Source organism: Gymnoscopelus microlampas, assembly GCF_963454915.1.
Source record: "Gymnoscopelus microlampas genome assembly, chromosome: 4".
In the NCBI taxonomy this organism is placed as follows: Eukaryota; Metazoa; Chordata; class Actinopteri; order Myctophiformes; family Myctophidae; genus Gymnoscopelus; species Gymnoscopelus microlampas.
In genome coordinates, this window is record NC_139941.1 from 53,189,571 (window position 1) to 53,202,922 (window position 13,352).

Below are 13,352 nucleotides of genomic sequence, written 5' to 3' on the forward strand. Positions count from 1 at the left end.
GAGCATACATCCCATCTTAATGCCCACTCTGTGATACAGCGACACAAACACAAAGACAGACACACGTAGGCACCAGCGAACGCAAAGCCCCGCGCAACGGCTGGGGTCTCGGGGGGCGTAGTCCCCCGAGACTCTAGTAAATGGATAAAGTGGTTAAAATGTTTATGATGCTACCTTAACTACTCTAGCTGGGAACCCCCTGAAATCCCCCCCCGGACCCCACTTTGAGACAGGCTAAGAGCTTGTAGCTGCGTTAGCATTTGGAACCGTATCCATCACACTAAGAGCTGGTGTGTGGACTTCACGTCTGATAAACCATTACAATACCAGTGGTCTTCAAACTTTTACGTTTCAAGGACCACCATAACGGGTCCATTTGGTTCCATTTGTACACTAAATAGTTACAGACCTGTAATGGTCCATTTGGTCATCAACAATTATAATGATAATGAAGGATCCCAACCCTACACAATGAACATAAAGAATAAAACGAACCATGTAAGGGTAAATACAACACAATGAACATAAAGAATAAAACCATAAAGGGTAAATACAACACTATGAACATAAATAAAACAGACCATATAAAATGGTAAATACAACACTATGAGTAGGGCACTGCAGGGAATTGAACCCCATCCCGGTAAACCAGGAGAACCACACCAGAGCCTTTGTTTTTATGTTGTTATTTACAAATCACATGGTAACATTCACTCATTTACATTTCAACAGTAAAGTCACTTCGCAATTTTCAATGTAGATATTCATCTATACTCTTTGTCCAGAGTGACTCACAATAAACAAGGTAAACACATACATAGAATACCATCACATTCAAATACAGTAAATGGAAGTTAAAACAAAACATACATTACAACTGAAATATTTTTTGTGCAAATATTACATAATTTCCAATGATATTATCCATCAAGACTAATGCTATTATGTAATTTTGACAAGCCTATGAAGTCATGACGACCAAGAAGAAAACAGGAAAACAATAACCCAAAATACATGTCAATAATTAACATTACAATAAAAAAGGAGAAAAACTAAAACAAAATACAGATAAGATACAATAAACTAACAGATATTCAAATTAATATTTGCACAAAAAAAAACTCTTGCTGACCTCCCTCATCTATCCCGTCACAGTTCATCCATTTACCAATTGAGTTTATCCACTTAACAAGGCTGCCATGTTAAAGGACAAGTCCGGACTAGAATAACAGCCTTTTTTCCTACTTTTATTGATCCCAAATGTCTGGCCATGGAAAATTCATGAACAGGCCATAAATAGGTAGCCATATTTTCACTCCACACAAACTTTAAGGAAAACTCCTTAGACAGAGATTAAGAAAATATATTTGCATTTTATTTGTTCATGCTCATAAAGTGCTCCAAGAGCTAAGTGAAAAGTGCAGCAGCAAACTTTTGGGTCAAAGGACCATCGTCAGTGCCTCGCCTACTGACCGCCGTGAATAATGAAGCTTTACCCGCAAATTACAACACATAAATCCACATCACATACAGCGCCTATGGTCATATGTGATGTGGACTGACGTGATGAAGACTTACCTGCACATGACTGAAGTGACGTGAAATGATAAGACGAGACGCAAATCAAATTACGCAAAATGAAACGAGACATAAATCCACATCACATACTACACTACACTCACTACACTACACCAGACATACACTATGGTCATATGTGATGTGGACTGACGTAATGAACTTTAACCGAAAATGATTAGATCTGATGATATAGCACTGACGATGGTCCTATGACCTAAATGTTTGCTGCTGCACTTTTCACTTTGATCCCTTGGAGCACTTTATGATCATGAAACGAATAAAATAAAAATAGCTTTTCTTTGTCTCCGTCTAAGGAGTTTGTGGAGGGAGTCTTTTTTTTCTGCCAGTTTTGCTTTGTTTTTGAGACCAGCTACAGTCAGTAAATATTCCTCTTTTTCCTTTTAGTTTCCTACAATAAAAAAAAAGAAAGAAATGTACAGAAATAAAACGTTATTTTTCAAAGGAACCTCATATATTTAAGGAAACATGGAACAAAATGGACCCTTGTCCACTGTTTCCCAAGTTATGGGTCGGGACTCAATAATGGGTCGTGGACACATTTTCTTGGGTCATGAGTAAATAACCCCCCCCCCCCCCCCCCCCCCAACCTGTTAATTAAGTATTCAATTAAAGCTTCCAGCAGGTTATTGGCCTGTGGATTACGGTTCATTGAACATTGTAATGTATTAAATACATTTGAAATGACATTGGTTTGTTCTGAATGGATTAGATATGACATATTGGAATATTGTTGATGTCCAAAAAACATTATAAAAAGTGAAAATAGCCGATCTACAAGATCAATGTCACAAAAATAAAGAAAAACATTCAAAATAATGTCATTTAAGAAAATGCTAAATAAGAAATTCCATAAAGAAAATGAAATAATGAAAATCTACAAGAGTGAAGATCTACAAGCTCAAACTAATTTCATAAAGTAAATTAAAAAAATAAAAGCAATTCCATAAAGTAGGGGAATCATTTGTTTAACATACAACTTACATTTAGTTGATATTTAAACCAGTGGTTCTCCTCCTAAATATTTGGCAAAAACATTAAGATTTAATATAAAAAAGTTATACTAAATAAATAATTTATACTAAGTTAGTACCAAAGGATTGATTGGTCTTTAACGCATGCTCTGAAAAGGCCCACCCATCTGTCCACTTAACACGGCTGCCATGTTAAGTGGTCAGATCCAGAATAAGGTTGAGAACCACTGATTTACACATTTCAAAGATCTACAACTACAGCAGAAATGAACATTTAATTAAAGATCTACAACTACAGCAGATGAAAACCTAACCCTATGGATTAAGTACATGAGCAACATGTAATTAAGTTTCACAATTAAGATTGACATTTTTAGAGGAACTTTATTTTATCGAACACTTTTTTAACACAATGCCTGCCAGAGTTTTTTCAGAACAGTCTGTAGCCTCTGCCAGGGTTTTGCCATGATTTTGGTACCTGTTCTTGTAGCCACAGATTTTTTTCCTCCAGTATGATTGATCCCCAGATGGTTTCTAATCACAGATGAGATTCAGGTGTGGTTTCACAAATGTCAACGAGGTCATTTTGACCTCGTTGACATGTGTTTGATGTTTCAATATAGCTCAAAACCAGTAGTTTTAAACCAAAAAACAAAGTGAATTGTTTGTCCGTTTGAATTTTAACATTGAAGTGAACGGAGCAGCAAATCTTCGAACATTTTTAGCTCCTAATCTGTTCGTAATTCGAAAAGGGTTGAAATTATAAAAAAAATCCAAAAAAAAATAAATATTTTTTTTCCCCTTTTTTTCAAAGACGTATATATACGTCTTTGGCGGACAACAGCTGATTATTAAAAGACGTATATATACGTCTTTGGCAGGTAATCAGCTAAAGCTCTGTGGACATTGTTTTACTTTGTTTTAATAAAAACCTGATAATGCTTTTAATCGGGTAAATGACATATAGATCATATTTGTTATCAAAAAACAAAAATGTCCACAAAACTTACGTGTGAAATAAAATCTTGACCCCTCCAACCAATTTTATATTTTTAAAAATTGTAATAATGTAATCATTTACAGACCATAAATGGGTAGCTATGTTAACATCTTTAAAAAAAATAAAAACCGATTGAAGAAAAGACTCACTCCACAAAAACCTTATGGAAAACTCCTTAGACAGAGACTAAGTAAACATATTAGTGTTTTAATTTGTTATGCTCATAAAGAGCTCCAAGTGCTAAAAGTGAAAAGTGCAGCAGCAAACGTTTGGGTCAAAGGACCATCGTCAGTGCATCGCCTACTGACCGCTGTGAATAATGAAGCTTTACCCGCAAATGACAACACATAAATCCACATCACATACAGCGCCTATGGTCATATGTGATGTGGACTGACGTGATGAAGACTTACCTGCAAATGACTTATAAGTGACGTGAAATGATAAGACGAGACGCAAATCAAATTACGCAAAATGATACGAGACATAAATCCACATCACATATTACACTACACTCACTACACTACACCAGACATACACTATGGTCATTATGTGATGTGGATTGACGTAATGAAGCTTTAACCGCAAATGATTAGATCTGATGATATAGCACTGACGATGGTCCTATGACCTAAATGTGTGTTGCTGCACTTTTCACTTTGAGCACTTGGATCACTTTATGATCATGAAACAAATAAAACAAAAATAGATTTTCTTAATCTCAGTCTATAAATCTTCCTCTTTTTCCTTTTAGTTTCCTACATTTTTTTTAAATAAAACATTTACAGAAATAAAAAGTTCTCATATTTCAAAAAAAACTCATACATTTAAGGCAACAAATGGACCCTGGTCCACTGTTTCCCAAGTTATGGGTCGGGACTCAATAATGGGTCGTGGACACATTTTCTTGGGTCATGAGTAAATAAACCCCCCCCCCCCCCCTCTGAACCTGTTAATAAAGTATTCAATCAAAGCTTCCAGCAGGTGATTGGCCTGTGGATTACGGTTCATTGAACATTGTAATGTATTAAATACATTTGAAAATTACATTGGTTTGTTCTGAATGGAGCAGATATGACATATTGGAATATTGTTGATGTCCAAAAAACGTTATACAATGTGAAAATAGCCGATCTACAAGATCAATGTCACAAAAATAAAGAAAAACATTCAAAATAATGTAATTTAGGAAAATGCTAAATAAGAAATTCCATAAAGAAAAGAAAATGAAAATCTACAAGAGTGAAGATCTACAAGCTCAAACTAATTTCATAAAGTAAATTTAAAAAAAAAAGCAATTCCATAAAGTAGGGGAATCATTTGTTTAACATACAACTTACATTTAGTTGAAATTTAAACCAGTGGTTCTCCTCCTAAATATTTGGCAAAACATTAAGATTTAATATAAAAAAGTTATACTAAATAAATAATTTATACTAAGTTAGTACCAATGGATTTCTTTAAAGCATGATCTGAAAAGGCCCACCCATCTGTCCACTTAACACGGCTGCCATGTTAAGTGGTCAGATCCAGAATAAGGTTGAGAACCACTGATTTACACATTTCAAAGATCTACAACTACAGCAGATGAAAACATAACCCTATGGATTAACACTCTGTACATGAACATTTAATTAAAGATCTACAACTACGGCAGATGAAAACCTAACCCTATGGATTAAGTACATGAGCAACATGTAATTAAGTTTCACAATTAAGATTGACATTTTTAGAGGAACTTTATTTTATTGAACACTTTTTTAAAGCTCTGTGGACATTGTTTTACTTTGTTTTAATAAAAACCTGATAATGCTTTTAATCGGGTAAATGACATATAGATCATATTTGTTATCAAAAAACAAAAATGTCCACAAAACTTACGTGTGAAATAAAATCTTGACTCCTTCAACCAATTTTATATTTTTAAAAATTGTAATAATGTAATCATTTACAGACCATAAATGGGTAGCTATGTTAACATCTTTAAAAAAAAAAAAAAAAACGATTGAAGAAAAGACTCACTCCACAAAAACCTTATGGAAAACTCCTTAGACAGAGACTAAGTAAATATATTAGTGTTTTAATTTGTTATGCTCATAAAGAGCTCCAAGTGCTGTGTCGATGGTCTTATGACCTAAATGTGTGTTGCTGCACTTTTCACTTTGAGCACTTGGATCACTTTATGATCATGAAACAAATAAAACAATAATAGATTTTCTTAATATCTCTGTCTATCAATCTTTCTCTTTTTCCTTTTAGTTTCCTACATTTTGTAAAAATAAAACACTTACAGAAATAAAAAGTTCTCATATTTCAAAAGAACCTCATACATTTAAGGCAACAAATGGACCCTGGTCCGCTGTTTCCCAAGTTATGGGTCGGGACTCAATGGTGGGTCGTGGACACATTTTCTTGGGTCATGAGTAAATACACCCCCCCCCCCCCCCCCAAACCTGTTAATAAAGTATTCAATCAATCAAATCAAAGATCTACAACATCAAAACATAACCCTATCGATTAACGCTCTGTACATGAGCAAAATGTAGTTCACAATTAAGATTGTTTTGAAAGGAAAAACTATTTTATTCAACACTTTTTAAAGCTCTGTGGATTTTTTGTTTTACTTCTTTTTTTTAAATGACAACCTGATAATGCATTTAATCATCGGGTAAACAATACATCATATTTTTATCAAAAAAACAAAGCAAAAATATCCACAGAACTTACAAGTGTGAAATACAATCTTGACTCTTCCAAACAAAAACATTTGGAAATTTGTAATAATTTAATCATTACAGACCATAAATGTGAAGCCATGTTAACATCTTTATACAAAAGGAAAACCGGTTGAAGAAAAGACTCACTCCACAAAAACCTTAAGAAAAACACCTTAGACAGAGACAAAAAAATATATATTAGTGTTTTATTTGTTCATGCTCATAAAGAGCTCCAAGTGCTAAAAGTGAAAAGTGCAGCAGCAAACGTTTGGGTCAAAGGACCATCGTCAGTGCCTCGCCTATTGACCGGCATGAATAATGAAGCTTTACCCACAAATGACAACACAGAAATCCACATCACATACTACACTACACTACACTACACTACATTACGGTCATTATGTGATGTGGACTGACGTGATGAAGCTTTAATTGCAAATGATTACATCTGATGATATAGCACTGACGATGGTCCTACGACCTAAATGTGTGTTGCTGCACTTTTCACTTTGAGCACTTGGAGAACTTCATGAACATAGAAAAAATGAAATAAAAATGTATGTTCTTAGTCTCTGTCTAAGGAGTTTTCCTTAAGGTTTTTATGGAGTGAGTCTTTATTTCTGCCAGTTTTAATTTGTTTTTGAGATCAGTCTGTAAATATTCCTCTTTCCTTTTAGTATCCTGCATTTGTTTTACATTAATAGAATAAAATATTTAGAGTAGTAAAACGTTCTTATGTTTCAAAAGAACCCGATACATTTAAAAACAAAAATGAAAGAAATTCCATTTAAAATATTAAAATAAGAGTAATGAAAATAGCAGATCTACAAGCCGAGCTTGTAGATCTGCTATTCTCACTAGGTCCCAGGGAGACCTCACATTTCTCTTTTGGGTCTCGAGCTAAAACGTTATGAAAATCTTTACACTGAAATGTTTACATTCCAGTGTGTTTTTGCCATTGCTTGTTTATTGATAATTTCAGATCCAGATTCAAACAGTGACTATTTTTTCTGGGGTCAAATAGTAAAATGAAAATGAATTAAAAGCACATATAAGAAGCAAGCAAAATAGAACATGTGCTATTTAGTGAAAACAACAAATCTAAGCCAGTGTTTGTCAACCTTTTTGGTGCCAAGGTACACCTGGCTTAGCCAAAATATCCCAGGGTACACCTAGATATACGGTGCGTATATATATATATATATATATATATATATATATATATATATATATATATATATATATATATATATATATATATATATATATATATATAATATTTACTCTATTTACTCTCATGTACACAAGTAATAAAGAAACCTTGAACATTACAAAATGTCTTTGGCCTACAAATATATAAACTTGGGTCAGTGCAATGAATGGAGAAGATGAAAAAAAAGGAAAGATTTTAAAAAATATATATAGGAAAGATTGGCCACAATAGTCTTAGTGTGAAACTGTTTTAGAACGAAAAAAACACTTTTTAAGTCAGTACAAATGTCTTTGTTTGAAACTTGAGTCCTTTTTAGAAACACTGAATATAGCAACATTGTATGCCTTTCATTGTTTTCAAGGCAAAAAACAAACCATGTCACTCTGCCTTTCATGAATATTCAAGGCAAAAAAGTACCATATGTCATTGCTATGCGCTAACTGCTAGCATCAAACTCCACTGGAATTGATAGTTTTAAACTCTCTAAAATGGATCTAAAATGTTGTGCTTACCTCGACAATAAGTGTTGTCCCTATCTACTTCAATGGACTACTTTATAAGAATCCAGCTGTTTGCTGGATTCTTTTTTTTTTAACGAGACACAAGAGCGTGCGCGCACAACGAGCGTGCACACACACACACACACACACACACACACACACACACACACACACACACACACACACACACACACACAGTCACACACACAGGCTGCAGTGGCAACATATTTGCATTCCTGGTGATGGTCGCTGCACTGAAAGGACTCGGCCGTGGCTGGGTGTGAAACGGGTGACGGCCATATCGATTGACGGACGCGCCATTGTTCTCGAGGGGCTGGTTTCACACGTTCTTCAAAGCCCACGGTACACCTAGCAAGTATCCACGGTACACTTACTGTACCATCTACCGCGGTTGACAATCACTGATCTAAGCAATAAATTAGAAACAAAACCAAAAAAAAAAGAGGTTGTGAAAATAGATTTACATGCTCGTTGTGAGCTTGCAAATCTATTATCTTCACTAGTTTGGGTCCTGAGCTAAAAGGTTTGGGAATCTCTGCAGTGGCACAATGCCTGGTAGCTGTTAAATATAGAGCTTACACATTTTGAATGACATCAGTTATGACTGTAATGTTTAGAATGCAATCACACAGTTGTGACTAATGTTTATTTTATTTTCCAGGAGTAATACAGTCTACAGTGACTGAACTGCCTCTTACACAGTGTCACAGTGGCTGCTAGCTGATGCCTATGAGTTCAATTCAAAGTTTACAATTTAAAATGGTGCATTTATCTATAGTACCTTTACCAAAGCACTTTGTAATGTGCATTACATTCACCAACATACTTAGCAGGGGGAGAGATAGAGAGATGAGAGATAAAGAGACAGAGAGAGGGATAGATAGAGAGACTCGTATAATTTACATCATTTGTGAACGATTGACATAAATCATACGAGGCGCATATGACGCAATGGCAGCAGCATTCTTTGTTTCATGTTCTCTGCATCAGTCTCAGTCCAGCATCAGTCCATTTTCTTCATTATTCTCCTGCCAAATGACGAGCATTGTACGCAAACAACGTGAAACGAAGTCCACATCACATACTGGTCATATGGTTGTATGTATCGTTTATATTATATTATTATATTATTATTATTATGTGATGTGGATTGACGTGATGAAGCTTTACTCGCAAATGACGGCACAAATAACGAGTAACTATACGTGATGCACATGCCGACATCCGTCAAACACCTTCACATCACATACTGGTCATATGCGATGTGGATTGGCGTGATTAAGCTTTACCGCAAATGACGCAACGCAAAATCAATTGTGCCAATATTTGTCAGCAATACAGCAACAGCATGAATGACATTAGTACACAACACTATGAATGACATTAGTACACAACATACAACACTATGAATGACATTAATACACAACATACAACACAAGCAACAGGAATAACCAAAGTCATTAACCCTTTAAGACCTGAAGCCGATTCTACATGTCTCCTAAATCCCAACAGTTTTCTGAAAAACATAAGTTTCTATATCAGTGGTTCTCAAACTTTTTCATGTCAAGGACATGTATTTGGCCGCGGACACCCATCAAAATATTTTGTTCCAGGGACCCCCCCCAGAAGCAAAGATTTTAGTTAAAAAATATTTGCTTTAAATATATATATTCAAAGATTTGCACACATTTTCACGAATTTTCAAAAACAACAGATCTACAAGCTCATAGCGCGGCACTCTGTGCTGCGCTATGAGCTTGCATATCTGCTATTTTTGAATAGCCAAAGTGTAAAATAAAGCTTTTTAGCTCAAATCTAAAAATGACACAGTTCCAGGTCTTAATGGGTTAAATGCATATGATATGAATGATGGCCCTACATCTCTCCCTGTTCTGACCTACTGTAAACAACGGCGTGTACCTCGCCTAAAAGAAAAAATTGCCGACCGATGTGAATGACGAGCTATCCGCAAATGTCGTGAAATAATCACAAAATCACATAAATCCACATCACATACTACCCTAACCCTACGACCAGTAATGTGATGTTATTATTATTATTATTATTATTATTATTATTATTATGTGATGTGGATTGACGTGATGAAGCTTTACTCGCAAATAGCCTGAAACGGTACAACGGCAATAAAATTACGCGAAACGACACACGACGTAAAGGACGACATGCATCACATACCTCCACATATGTTCATATGTGACGTGGACTAACGTGATGATGTTTTACCCGCATATGTTGTGAAATGACACAACACAAGACATACATCACATCAATGCACATCACATACGGCCCCCGTGTACGGTCATATGTGATGTGGGCTGACGTGATGAAGACTTACCTGCATATGACGGAAGCGACGTGAAATCAAATGTAATTTTTACCCGCATGTGTTGTGAAATGACAACACATACATCACATCAATCCACATCACATACTACACTACACTACACCATGGACTTATGTGATGTGGGCTGACGTGATGAAGACTTACCTGCACGGATATGACGTGAAATCCTGAGACCCGACGCAAATCAAATCAAAACGCAAATGACGCTAAATGCTACGAGACATAAATCACACAAACGCTGGCTGTGACCCAATAAAAAAAAACTGGTCCAGTCCCTTACATATTCTTCACGAATGACGGGCATTGAACGCAAACGACGCAAACCACTGGCCCGCCACCCGTTAAATGACGCAACGCAAGCGGCGCTGATAGTGCAAATTTTACAGTTAAAGCTAAAAAAATGTTTAGTTGATACTATGACAGGGCAAAAAAAAAGCTATATTTTTAACTTTATCAAAAATAGATAAAGCACAAATAGGTTTAACTATGTGAGTTTGCTATGTGACCAAGAGCCACATATACTATATTATACAACCTAGTATACATATACTGTACCCTGTCACTATATTATACAGCTTAGCATAAGCCTACATATACTGTACCCTGTCATTACATAAACAGCCTGGATACGTATACTGTCAGTACTACAAATAGAACCAAATGGACCACGGGTCCATTTGGTTCCATTTATAAAAAACTCAAAGACACACTAGAAGGAAAAAAAGTTATAACTTTATTCAAGCAAATAATGAAGAGAAAAGAGGGGAAGTTAAAGTATGGAGGTCAGGCAGAAACCTTGTATGTCCAAAATTGTTACTTTTTAAAATAGACACAAAATAACCTGTGTGCCAATGGATCCAATGTAATTATCATGATCTTTTGCGTTGTGAGCTTGTAGATCGGCTGTTTGTACTGCTTTAGTGTGTGACACCGTCACACGGTATGACCAAGTAAAGAAATGTATTTACAAAAAAATAAAAAATAAAAATAAAATAAATATATATATATATATATATATATATATATATATATATATATATATATATATATATATATATATATATATATATATATATATATATATATATATATATATATATATATATATACACACACACACAAGGTTTCTGCCCGACAACCAATGATAGACCGTGTCACTACTATCACTTACCTTGAACAGCAGCCACGACTCAGACAACAGCAAATGAAATTGAAAAACACTAAGAAAGAAGCAAATGACACCACGGACATCATTTGCTTTCTCTTTTAGTTTGCACAGACCTACAGCAGATGACTGTTAACACAGTGTTAATGGGGCTACATGCTACCATAATGATACCAGACATAAATCACATAGCTCCACATCACATACATTTGTACACACAAACCACTAGTGAAGAACTAGTGCAATAGACAGGCAAGAAGAAAGAAATGTGTTTGTGAAAAGAAAGATAGACAAAAATAAAAAATCGATCAAACAACTCAGACACAAAAGTAAATAAAAACAAATAATCTTGTTATTGCTTTATTAAAGCAAAGAATAGAGAAAAAGAGGAGAAGTTACGACCACATATGGTCGTATGTGATGTGGACCGATGTGATCAAAGCTTTGGCCGCAAATTACGTGAAACAATAAATAAAATCACATAAATCCACATCACAGAAAGGCACATGGTCCTATGTGATGTGGACCGACGTGATGAAGCTTTACCCACAAATGACGCGATGCAAATGACGTGAAACGATAGACGACGCAAATGACCACATACATGGTATATGGTAGCATGTAGCCCCCTTAACAAGCAGCAGCTGAAATCAAAAGGTTCCTACCTTCCTGCCATCTTCACTTACGGACGTCTTCTTCTTGTCATCTTCGTGTTCTGTAAAGACACAAAAAAGAAAACAAAAACGTTGAGTTGAGCAGGCCTTACAGGTTGACATTTTGGAAGCCAAGATGGTCTGTAGAGCCATAAGCTGGTCACTGACAGGGCTGTGTCACCATTATGGCATTTTACTTGAGTAATTGTCACAAATAATTGTGATTAAGGATTTAATTGTATTGTACATGAACATTGAACATTTTTGAAAATAAATCAACATTTTGTAACTAGAAGAGTGGGCACCCGGGAAAAGTGGGCACTTCAATGTGTAATTGGCCATTTCTATTCCTCAAAGTAAGTAATTAAGTAACTTAAAGGAGTAGTTCACCCACAAAATGACTTATTTCCTATCAATTGCACACGCCATGAAGCCTTGAATTCATGGATTTGTTTTTGTCGCATTCCTATGCCAATAATTAGATTCCCGTCTCCTACCGGCTAATGTATCCGGTAGGAGACACAAAGTAAATTATTTGTGTCTCCTACCGGAAATACACCCGGTCATCAAATTATTGGCTTAGTAATGAGACAAAAACTAAATCATGAATTCAAGGCTTCATGGGGTGTGCAATTTATAGAAAATAAGTATTTTTTTGGGTGAACTACTCCTTTAAGTACATGCTTTGAAGATGCTTGACTGGCCTACAGCCACTGTAGGCATAAAACAATATGTTTTAGGACTGATAATGATGTACCCACCCGTACATGTTCACATCATGTATACTTTACATTACTTAAAAAGGGATAGTTCACCCAAAAACACACTTTTTTTCAATCGATTAGTCACCCCATGAAGCCTTGAATTATGGACCGGTAGGCACAAAGGAGACTCTTTGTGTCTCCTACCGGAACCGCTGCCGGTCATCAAATTATTGGTTTAGGAATGAGACAAAAACAAAAACATATCCATGAATTCAAGTCAACTCTCAAAGTCACTCTTTTAGCACAAAAACGAACACAAACGAAGTTGATTCAGACAATATAGAACATCACCAAACCCAGTACTGTTTTTTTTTAAATAAAAATGTCAATTTCCTGTTGATTTTGCCATTTTTAATAAGTAGAAAACCCGGACTGGATCGGCGG